Below are 10,529 nucleotides of genomic sequence, written 5' to 3'. Positions count from 1 at the left end.
CGAGAGCCAATGTAGGTCAGTGAGCACAGGGGGTGATGGGTGAGTGGGACTGGGTGTGAGTTAGGACACTGGGTCAGTGAGCACAGGGGGTGATGGGTGAGTGGGACTCGGTGTGAGTTAGGACACGGGGTCAGTGAGCACAGGGGGTGATGGGTGAGCGGGACTGTGTGCGAGTTAGGACTCGGGGTCAGTGAGCACAGGGGGTGATGGGTGAGTGGGACTGGGTGCGAGTTAGGACACGGGGGCAGTGAGCACAGGGGGTGATGGGTGAGTGGGACTGGGTGCGAGTTAGGACACGGGGCAGTGAGCACAGCGGGTGATGGGTGAGTGGGACTGGGTGCGAGTTAGGACACGGGGCAGTGAGCACAGGGGGTGATGGGTGAGTGGGACTCGGTGCGAGTTAGGACACGGGGCAGTGAGCACAGGGGGTGATGGGTGAGTGGGACTGGGTGTGAGTTAGGACACAGGGGCAGTGAGCACAGGGGGTGATGAGTGAGTGGGACTGGGTGAGAGTTAGGACATGAGGACAGCGAGCACAGGGGGTGATGGGTGAGTGGGACTCGGTGCGAGTTAGGACACGGGGCAGTGAGCACAGGGGGTGATGGGTGAGCGGGACTGGGTGCGAGTTAGGACACGGGGTCAGTGAGCACAGGGGGTGATGGGTGAGTGGGACTCGGTGCGAGTTAGGACACGGGGTCAGTGAGCACAGGGGGTGATGGGTGAGTGGGACTGGGTGTGAGTTAGACACGGGGTCAGCGAGCACAGGGGGTGATGGGTGAGTGGGACTCGGTGCAAGTTAGGACACGGGGTCAGTGAGCACAGGGGGTGATGGGTGAGTGGGACTCGGTGCGAGTTAGGACACGGGGTCAGTGAGCACAGGGGGTGATGGGTGATTGGGACTCGGTGTGAGTTAGGACACGGGGCAGTGAGCACAGGGGGTGATGGGTGAGTGGGACTGGGTGAGAGTTAGGACATGGGACAGGTTAAAATATTTCACCATGAATTTGTGATCCACGCATGTAATTTGGCTATGAGATTTGAAAGCATTATAAATGCATTGGTAATTTAAGCCTCGTTATACAGTGCAGTTACTGGTTGCTTTGGGAGGGATCTGTACATCAAGCCAGGGCAGGTAATGAGAAGTTATAACCTTGTCAGAGGCATCGAGCTGATGGTCTACAGGGCTGTCGTGATACCCGCCCTCCTGTATGACTCAGAGACATGGACCATGTACAGTAGGTATCTCACCCCCAGCTCATGATCTACAGGGCTGTAGTGATACCCGCCCTCCTGTGTGGCTCAGAGACATGGACCATGTACAGTAGGTATCTCACCCCCAGCTCATGGTCTACAGGGCTGTAGTGATACCCGCCCTCCTGTATGGCTCAGAGACATGGACCATGTACAGTAGATATCTCACCCCCAGCTCATGGTCTACAGGGCTGTAGTGATACCCGCCCTCCTGTATGGCTCAGAGACATGGACCATGTACAGTAGGTATCTCACCCCCAGCTCATGGTCTACAGGGCTGTAGTGATACCCGCCGTCCTGTGTGGCTCAGAGACACGGACCATGTACAGTAGACACCTCACGTCGCTGGAGAAATACCACCAACGATGTCTCCGCAAGATCCTGCAAATCCCCCGGGAGGACAGACGCACCAACGTTAGCGTCCTCGACCAGGCCAACATCCCCAGCATCGAAGCACTGACCACACTCGACCAGCTCCGCTGGGCAGGGCCACATTGTCCGCATGGTTCCCCCAGACACGAGACTCCCCAAAGCAAGCGCTCTACTCGGAACTCCTTCACGGGCAAACGGGCCAAAGGTGGGCAGAGGAAACGTTACAAGGGACCACCCTCAAAGCCTCCCTGATAAAGTGCAACATCCCCACCGACACCTGGGAGTCCCTGGGCCCAAAGACCAGTCCGCCCTAAGTGGAGGGAGTGCATCTGGGAGGGTGCTGAGCACAGGGGTGTATCTAACCCCCTGTACCTGCCCTGGGAGTGTTTGATGGGACAGTTCAGAGGGAGCTTTACTCTGTATCTAACTCCCTGTATCTTCCCTGGGAGTGTTTGATGGGACAGTGTAGAGGGAGCTTTACTCTGTATCTAACCCCCTGTACCTGCCCTGGGAGTGTTTGATGGGACAGTGTAGAGGGAGCTTTACTCTGTATCTAACCCCCTGTACCTGCCCTGGGAGTGTTTGATGGGGCAGTGGAGAGGGAGCTTTACTCTGTATCTAACCCCGTGCTGTACCTGCCCTGGGAGTGTTTGATGGGACAGTGTAGAGGGAGCTTTACTCTGTATCTAACCCCCTGTACCTGTCTGGGAGTGTTTGATGGGACAGTGTAGAGGGAGCTTTACTCTGTATCTAACCCACTGTACCTGCCCTGGGAGTGTTTGATGGGACAGTGCAGAGGGAGCTTTACTCTGTATTAACTCCCTGTATTTGCCCTGGGAGTGTTTGATGGGACAGTGTAGAGGGAGCTTTACTCTGTATCTAACCCCCTGTACCTGCCCTGGGAGTGTTTGATGGGACAGTGTAGAGGGAGCTTTACTCTGTATCTAACCCCCTGTACCTGCCCTGGGAGTGTTTGATGGGGCAGTGGAGAGGGAGCTTTACTCTGTATCTAACTCCCTGTATTTGCCCTGGGAGTGTTTGATGGGACAGTGTAGAGGGAGCTTTACTCTGTATCTAACCCCCTGTACCTGCCCTGGGAGTGTTTGATTGGACAGTGTAGAGGGAGCTTTACTCTGTATCTAACCCCCTGTACCTGCCCTGGGAGTGTTTGATGGGGCAGTGGAGAGGGAGCTTTACTCTGTATCTAACCCCGTGCTGTACCTGCCCTGGGAGTGTTTGATGGGACAGTGTAGAGGGAGCTTTACTCTGTATCTAACCCCCTGTACCTGCCCTGGGAGTGTTTGATGGGACAGTGTAGAGGGAGCTTTACTCTGTATCTAACCCCGTGTACCTGCCCTGGGAGTGTTTGATGGGGCAGTGTAGAGGGAGCTTTACTCTGTATCGAACCCCCTGTACCTGCCCTGGGAGTGTTTGATGGGACAGTGTAGAGGGAGCTTTACTCTGTATCTAACCCCGGGCTGTACCTGCCCTGGGAGTGTTTGATGGGACAGTGTAGAGGGAGCTTTACTCTGTATCTAACCCGCTGTACCTGCCCTGGGAGTGTTTGATGGGACAGTGTAGAGGGAGCTTTACTCTGTATCTAACCCCCTGTACCTGCCCTGGGAGTTTTTGATGGGACAGTGTAGAGGGAGCTTTACTCTGTATCTAACCCCCTGTACCTGCCCTGGGAGTGTTTGATGGGACAGTGTAGAGGGAGCTTTACTCTTTATCTAACCCCCTGTACCTGCCCTGGGAGTGTTTGATGGGACAGTGTAGAGGGAGCTTTACTCTGTATCTAACCCCCTGTACATGCCCTGGGAGTGTTTGATGGGACAGTGTAGAGGGAGCTTTACTCTGTATCTAACCCCCTGTACCTGCCCTGGGAGTGTTTGATGGGACAGTGTAGAGGGAGCTTTACTCTGTATCTAACCCCGTGCTGTACCTGCCCTGGGAGTGTTTGATGGGACAGTGTAGAGGGAGCTTTACTCTGTATCTAACCCCCTGTACCTGCCCTGGGAGTGTTTGATGGGACAGTGTAGAGGGAGCTTTACTCTGTATCTAACCCCCTGTACCTGCCCTGGGAGTGTTTGATGGGACAGTGTAGAGGGAGCTTTACTCTGTATCTAACCCCCTGTACCTGCCCTGGGAGTGTTTGATGGTACAGTGTAGAGGGAGCTTTACTCTGTATCTAACCCCGTGCTGTACCTGCCCTGGGAGTGTTTGATGGGACAGTGTAGAGGGAGCTTTACTCTGTATCTAACCCCCTGTACCTGCCCTGGGAGTGTTTGATGGGACAGTGTAGAGGGAGCTTTACTCCGTATCTAACCCCGTGCGGTACCTGCCCTGGGAGTGTTTGATGGGACCGTGTAGAGGGAGCTTTACTCTGTATCTAACCCCCTGTACATGCCCTGGGAGTGTTTGATGGGACAGTGTAGAGGGAGCTTTACTCTGTATCTAACCCCCTGTACCTGCCCTGGGAGTGTTTGATGGGACAGTGTAGAGGGAGCTTTACTCTGTATCTAACCCCGTGCTGTACCTGCCCTGGGAGTGTTTGATGGGACAGTGTAGAGGGAGCTTTACTCTGTATCTAACCCCCTGTACCTGCCCTGGGAGTGTTTGATGGGACAGTGTAGAGGGAGCTTTACTCTGTATCTAACCCCCTATACCTGCCCTGGGAGTGTTTGATGGGACAGTGTAGAGGGAGCTTTACTCTGTATCTAACCCCCTGTACCTGCCCTGGGAGTGTTTGATGGGACAGTGTAGAGGGAGCTTTACTCTGTATCTAACCCCGTGCTGTACCTGCCCTGGGAGTGTTTGATGGGACAGTGTAGAGGGAGCTTTACTCTGTATCTAACCCCCTGTACCTGCCCTGGGAGTGTTTGATGGGACAGTGTAGAGGGAGCTTTACTCCGTATCTAACCCCGTGCGGTACCTGCCCTGGGAGTGTTTGATGGGACCGTGTAGAGGGAGCTTTACTCTGTATCTAACCCCCTGTACCTGCCCTGGGAGTGTTTGATGGGACAGTGTAGAGGGAGCTTTACTCTGTATCTAACCCCCTGTACCTGCCCCGGGAGTGTTTGATGGGGACAGTGTAGAGGGAGCTTTACTCTGTATCTAACCCCCTGTACCTGCCCCGGGAGTGTTTGATGGGACAGTGTAGAGGGAGCTTTACTCTGTATCTAACCCCCTGTACCTGCCCTGGGAGTGTTTGATGGGGACAGTGTAGAGGGAGCTTTACTCTGTATCTAACCCCGTGCTGTACCTGCCCTGGGAGTGTTTGATGGGACAGTGTAGAGGGAGGTTTACTCTGTATCTAACCCCCTGTACCTGCCCCGGGAGTGTTTGATGGGACAGTGTCGAGGGAGCTTTACTCTGTATCTAACCCCCTGTACCTGCCCTGGGAGTGTGTGATGGGACAGTGGAGAGGGAGCTTTACACTGTATCTAACCCCCTGTACCTGCCCTGGGAGTGTTTGATGGGACAGTGCAGAGCCTGCACACTCCTCTCTGCCCAGCAGGTGGCAATGGATATTAATGGTTTCCCTTTCGTCGATTTTAATCCTATTTTTCGAATCGTATTTTAAATTTTTTTGCTTTCGGTTTTCTCGGAGAAGTCACCTCGAATCTGATCCTGACTCCTCACTTTCCAGCCGATCAACCCGTTCCCCCATCCCGACGCTCCGCGAAACAATATCTTTCAAATTACCACTCTGAAGAACAACACCAGATTGTATTTATATAGCGGCCTTTAACGTATAAAATGTCCCACAACACTACACAGGAGTGTCGCAACACAAAAGAGGTACATTTGACCCCGAGTCAGATAAGGAGACATTAGGGGCAGGTGACCAGAAGCTGGGTCACGGAGGTTGGGTTTTAAGGAGCGTCTTGAAGGAGGAGAGAGAGGCGGAGAGGTTTAGGGAGAGAGTTCCAGAGCTTGGGGCCCCAGGCAACAGAAGGCACGGCCACCGATGGTGGAGCGATTATAATCAGGGATGGTCAGGAGGGCAGAATTAGAGGAGTGCAAAGATCTCGGGGGGGGGTTGTGGGGCTGGAGGGGGTTACAGAGATAGGGAGGGTGTAGGGGCTGGAGGAGGTTACAGAGATAGGGAGGGGTGTAGGGGCTGGAGGTTACAGAGATAGGGAGTGGTGTAGGGGCTGGAGGTTACAGAGATAGGGAGGGGTGTAGGGGGCTGGAGGTTACAGAGATAGGGAGGGGTGTAGGGGCTGGAGGAGGTTACAGAGATAGGGAGGGGTGTAGGGGCTGGAGGTTACAGAGATAGGTAGGGGTGTAGGGGCTGGAGGGCGTTTCAGAGATAGGGAGGGGTGTAGGGGCTGGAGGGGGTTACAGAGATATGGAGGGGTGTAGGGGCTGGAGGTTACAGAGATAGGGAGGGGTGTAGGGGCTGGAGGGGGTTACAGAGATATGGAGGGGTGTAGGGGCTGGAGGTTACAGAGATAGGGAGGGGTGTAGGGGCTAGAGGGGGTTACAGAGATATGGAGGGGTGTAGGGGCTGGAGGGGGTTACAGAGATAGGGAGGGGTGTAGGGGCTGGAGGGGGTTACAGAGATAGGGAGGGGTGTAGGGGCTGGAGGAGGTTACAGAGATAGAGAGGTGTAGGGGCTGGAGGAGGTTACAGAGATAGGGAGGGGTGTAGGGGCTGGAGGGGGTTACAGAGATAGGGAGGGGTGTAGGGGCTGGAGGGGGTTACTGAGATAGGGAGGGGTGTAGGGGCTGGAGGAGGTTACAGTGATAGGGAGGGGTGTAGGGGCTGGAGGAGATTACAGAGATAGGGAGGGGTGTAGGGGCTGGAGGAGGTTACAGAGATAGGGAGGAGTGTAGGGGCTGGAGGAGGTTACAGAGATAGGGAGGGGTGTAGGGGGCTGGAGGAGGTTACAGAGATAGGGAGGGGTGTAGGGGCTGGAGGAGGTTACAGAGCTAGGGAGGGGTATGGGGTCTGGAGGGAGTTACAGAGATAGGGAGGGGTGTAGGGACTGGAGGAGGTTACAGAGATAGGGAGTGGTGTAGGGGCTGGAGGTTACAGAGATAGGGAGGGGTGTAGGGGCTGGAGGAGGTTACAGAGATAGGGAGGGGTGTAGGGGCTGGAGGTTACAGAGATAGGGAGGGGTGTAGGGGCTGGAGGAGGTTACAGAGATAGGGAGGGGGCGAGGAGGCCATGGAGGGATTTGTAAACAAGGATGGAGAATTTTGAAATCGAGGCGTTGCTTAACCAGGAGCCAATGTAGGTCAGTGAGCACAGGGGGTGATGGGTGAGTGGGACTCGGTGCGAGTTAGGACACGGGACAGTGAGCACAGGGGGTGATGGGTGAGTGGGACTCGGTGCGAGTTAGGACACGGGGGTCAGTGAGCACAGGGGGTGATGGGTGAGTGGGACTGGGTGCGAGTTAGGACACGGGGACAGTGAGCACAGGGGGTGATGGGTGAGTGGGACTCGGTGCGAATTAGGACACGGGGCAGTGAGCACAGAGGGTGATGGGTGAGCGGGACTGGGTGCGAGTTAGGACACGGGGTCAGTGAGCACAGGGGGTGATGGGTGAGTGGGACTGGGTGTGATTTAGGACACGGGGTCAGTGAGCACAGGGGGTGATGGGTGAGTGGGACTGGGTGTGAGTTAGGACACGGGGTCAGTGAGCACAGGAGGTGATGGGTGAGTGGGACTGGGTGTGATTTAGGACACGGGGTCAGTGAGCACAGGGGGTGATGGGTGAGTGGGACCCGGTGCGAGTTAGGACACGGGGTCAGTGAGCACAGGAGGTGATGGGTGAGCGGGACTCGGTGCGAGTTAGGACACGGGGTCAGTGAGCACAGGAGGTGATGGGTGAGTGGGACTGGGTGCGAGTTAGGACACGGGGCAGTGAGCACAGCGGGTGATGGGTGAGCGGGACTCGGTGCGAGTTAGGACACGGGGTCAGTGAGCACAGGGGGTGATGGGTGAGTGGGACTGGGTGCGAGTTAGGACACGGGGGCAGTGAGCACAGGGGGTGATGGGTGAGTGGGACTGGGTGTGAGTTAGGACACGGGGGCAGCCCAGTTTTGGATCACCTCTAGTTTACGTCGGGTAGAATGTGGGAGGCCGGCCAGGAGCGCAGCCCGTTGGAACAGTCAAGTCTGGAGGTAACAGAGGCACGGATGAGGGCTTCCACAGCGGATGAGCTGAGGCAGGGGGGCGGAGACGGGCGATGTTACGGAGGGTGGAAACAGGCCGCTTTCGTTGCACTGCGGGTGTCTGGCCGGAAGCTCATTTCAGGGTCAAATATGACACCCAGGTTGCGAACAGTGTGGGACAGGAGTTGGGGAGAGGGAGGGAGGGAGTCGGGGGCTGGGGAACGGAGTTTGTGACGGATCTTCCCCAATATTCAACGGCAGGAAATCTCTGCTCATGCAGAACTAGATGTCGGACAAACAGTCTGACAATCAACAGAGCATGGAGGATTCGAGAGAAGTTCATGGGGTTAAGAGCCAATGTTTAACTGAAGTCACGAATAACAGCAGGGAAGTCTTGCTCCAGTTACACAGGGTATTGGTGAGGCCACACCTGGAGTACTGCGTGCAGTTTTGCTCTCCGTATTTACGAAAGGATATACTTGCTTTGGAGGCAGTTCAGAGAAGGTTCACTCGGTTGATTCCGGAGATGAGGGGGTTGACTTATGAGGAAAGGTTGAGGAGGTTGGGCCTCTACTCATTGGAGTTCAGAAGAATGAGAGGTGATCTTATGGAAACATATCAGATTATGAGGGGGGCTCGACAAGCAGAGAGGATGTTCCCACTGATGGGGGAGACTAGAACTAGGGGGCATGGTCTTAGAATAAGGGCCCGCCCATTTAAAACTGAGATGAGGAGGAATTTCTTCTCTCAGAGGGTTGTAAATCTGTGGAATTCTCTGCCCCAGAGAGCTGTGGAGGCTGGGACATTGAATATATTTAAGGCGGAGATAGACAGATTTTTGAGCGATAAGGGAGTGAAGGGTTATGGGGAGCGGGCGGGGAAGTGGAGCTGAGTCCATGATCGGATCAGCCACGGTCGTATTAAATGGCGGAGCAGGCTCGAGGGGCCGAATGGCCCGCTCCTGCTCCTGTTTCTGATGGTCTTGTGGTCATAGCTAAGAGCCAACACTGCGAGTGTGTGATGGGAGAGAGGGTTTAGCCACAGACAGGGTAACGGGAGAGATTACCTACTCTAACGGGTCGTCAGTGTATATGTTTGGCCTTTACGACAATCTTCACTGTCATTTTTACTGGCAATAGTTCTTTATTACCAGATTTTTAAAAAATGTATTCGATCCCTAAACAGCGACAGAGGGATTTATACTGACTGCAGATAATCGCTCAGAACCATAACTACCGTGTTGTGTCAAAGGCCCGATATAAATGTAATTTGCCTCCGAGACAAGTGGACTCAGAGACGCGAATATCAGAATGCAACAGAGAGAAAATAGCGTTAGTACTGAGGGAGTGCCGCACTGTCGGAGGGGCAGTACTGAGGGAGTGCCGCACTGTCGGAGGGGCAGTACTGAGGGAGCCCCGCACTGTCGGAGGGGCAGTACTGAGGGAGTGCCGCACTGTCGGAGGGGCAGTACTGAGGGAGTGCCGCACTGTCGGAGGGGCAGTACTGAGGGAGTGCCGCACCGTCGGAGGGGTAGTACTGAGGGAGTGCCGCATTGTCGGAGGGGCAGTACTGAGGGAGCGCCGCACTGTCGGAGAGGCAGTACTGAGGGAGCGCCGCATTGTCGGAGGGGCAGTACTGAGGGAGCACCGCACTGTCGGAGGGGCAGTACTGAGGGAGCGCCGCACTGTCGGAGGGGCAGTACTGAGGGAGCGCCGCACTGTCGGAGGGGCAGTACTGAGGGAGCACCGCACTGTCGGAGGGACAGTACTGAGGGAGTGCCGTACTGTCGGAGGGGTAGTACTGAGGGAGCGCCGCACTGTCGGAGGGGCAGTACTGAGGGAGCGCCGCATTGTCGGAGGGGCAGTACTGAGGGAGCGCCGCATTGTCGGAGGGGCGTCTCTCGGGTGGATGTAAAAGATCCCGGGGCCACTATTTGGAAGAAGAGCAGGGGGAGTTCCCCCCGGTGTCCTGGGGCCAATATTTATCCCTCGACCAACATCACTAAAACAGATGATCCGGGTCATTATCACATCGCTGTGTGTGGGAGCTTGCTGTGCGCTAATTGACGTTTCCCACATTACAACAGTGAGCGCACTCCAAAAGTACTTCATTGGCTGTAAAGCGTTCTGCGTGGCAGTGATCGTGAAAGGCACTCCCTCATTACTGCCCCTCCGACAGTGCGGCGCTCCCTCAGTACTGCCCCTCCGACAGTGCGGCGCTCCCTCAGTACTGCCCCTCTGACAGCGCAGTACGGCGCTCCCTCAGTACTGCCCCTCCGACAGTGCGGCACTCCCTCAGTACTGTCCCTCCGACAGTGTGGCACTCCCTCAGTACCGCCCCTCCGACAGTGCGGCACTCCCTCAGTACTGCCCCTCCGACAGTACAGCGCTCCCTCAGTACTGCCCCTCCGACAGTGCGGCACTCCCTCAGTACTGACCCTCCGACAGTGCGGGGCTCCCTCAGTACTGCCCCTCCGACAGTGCGGCGCTCCCTCAGTACTGCCCCTCCGACAGTGCGGCACTCCCTCAGTACTGCCCCTCCGACAGTGCAGCACTCCCTCAGTACTGCCCCTCCGACAGTACAGCGCTCCCTCAGTATTGCCCCTCCGACAGTGCGGCACTCCCTCAGTACTGCCCCTCCGACAGTGCGGCACTCCCTCAGTATTTCCTCCTTTCAAAGCACGTTTCTTCAAAAAATCCCACACCTCCCGACCTTTCGCACAACCCTTTTGCGGAACGAGTGATCGTGTGGGATGGGCGGGTTTTGGGGGGTGTGTGCGAC

This window comes from Pristiophorus japonicus, unplaced genomic scaffold (genome assembly GCF_044704955.1).
Source record: "Pristiophorus japonicus isolate sPriJap1 unplaced genomic scaffold, sPriJap1.hap1 HAP1_SCAFFOLD_1085, whole genome shotgun sequence".
NCBI classification, from domain to species: domain Eukaryota; kingdom Metazoa; phylum Chordata; class Chondrichthyes; family Pristiophoridae; genus Pristiophorus; species Pristiophorus japonicus.
This window is presented reverse-complemented; position numbering follows the sequence as displayed.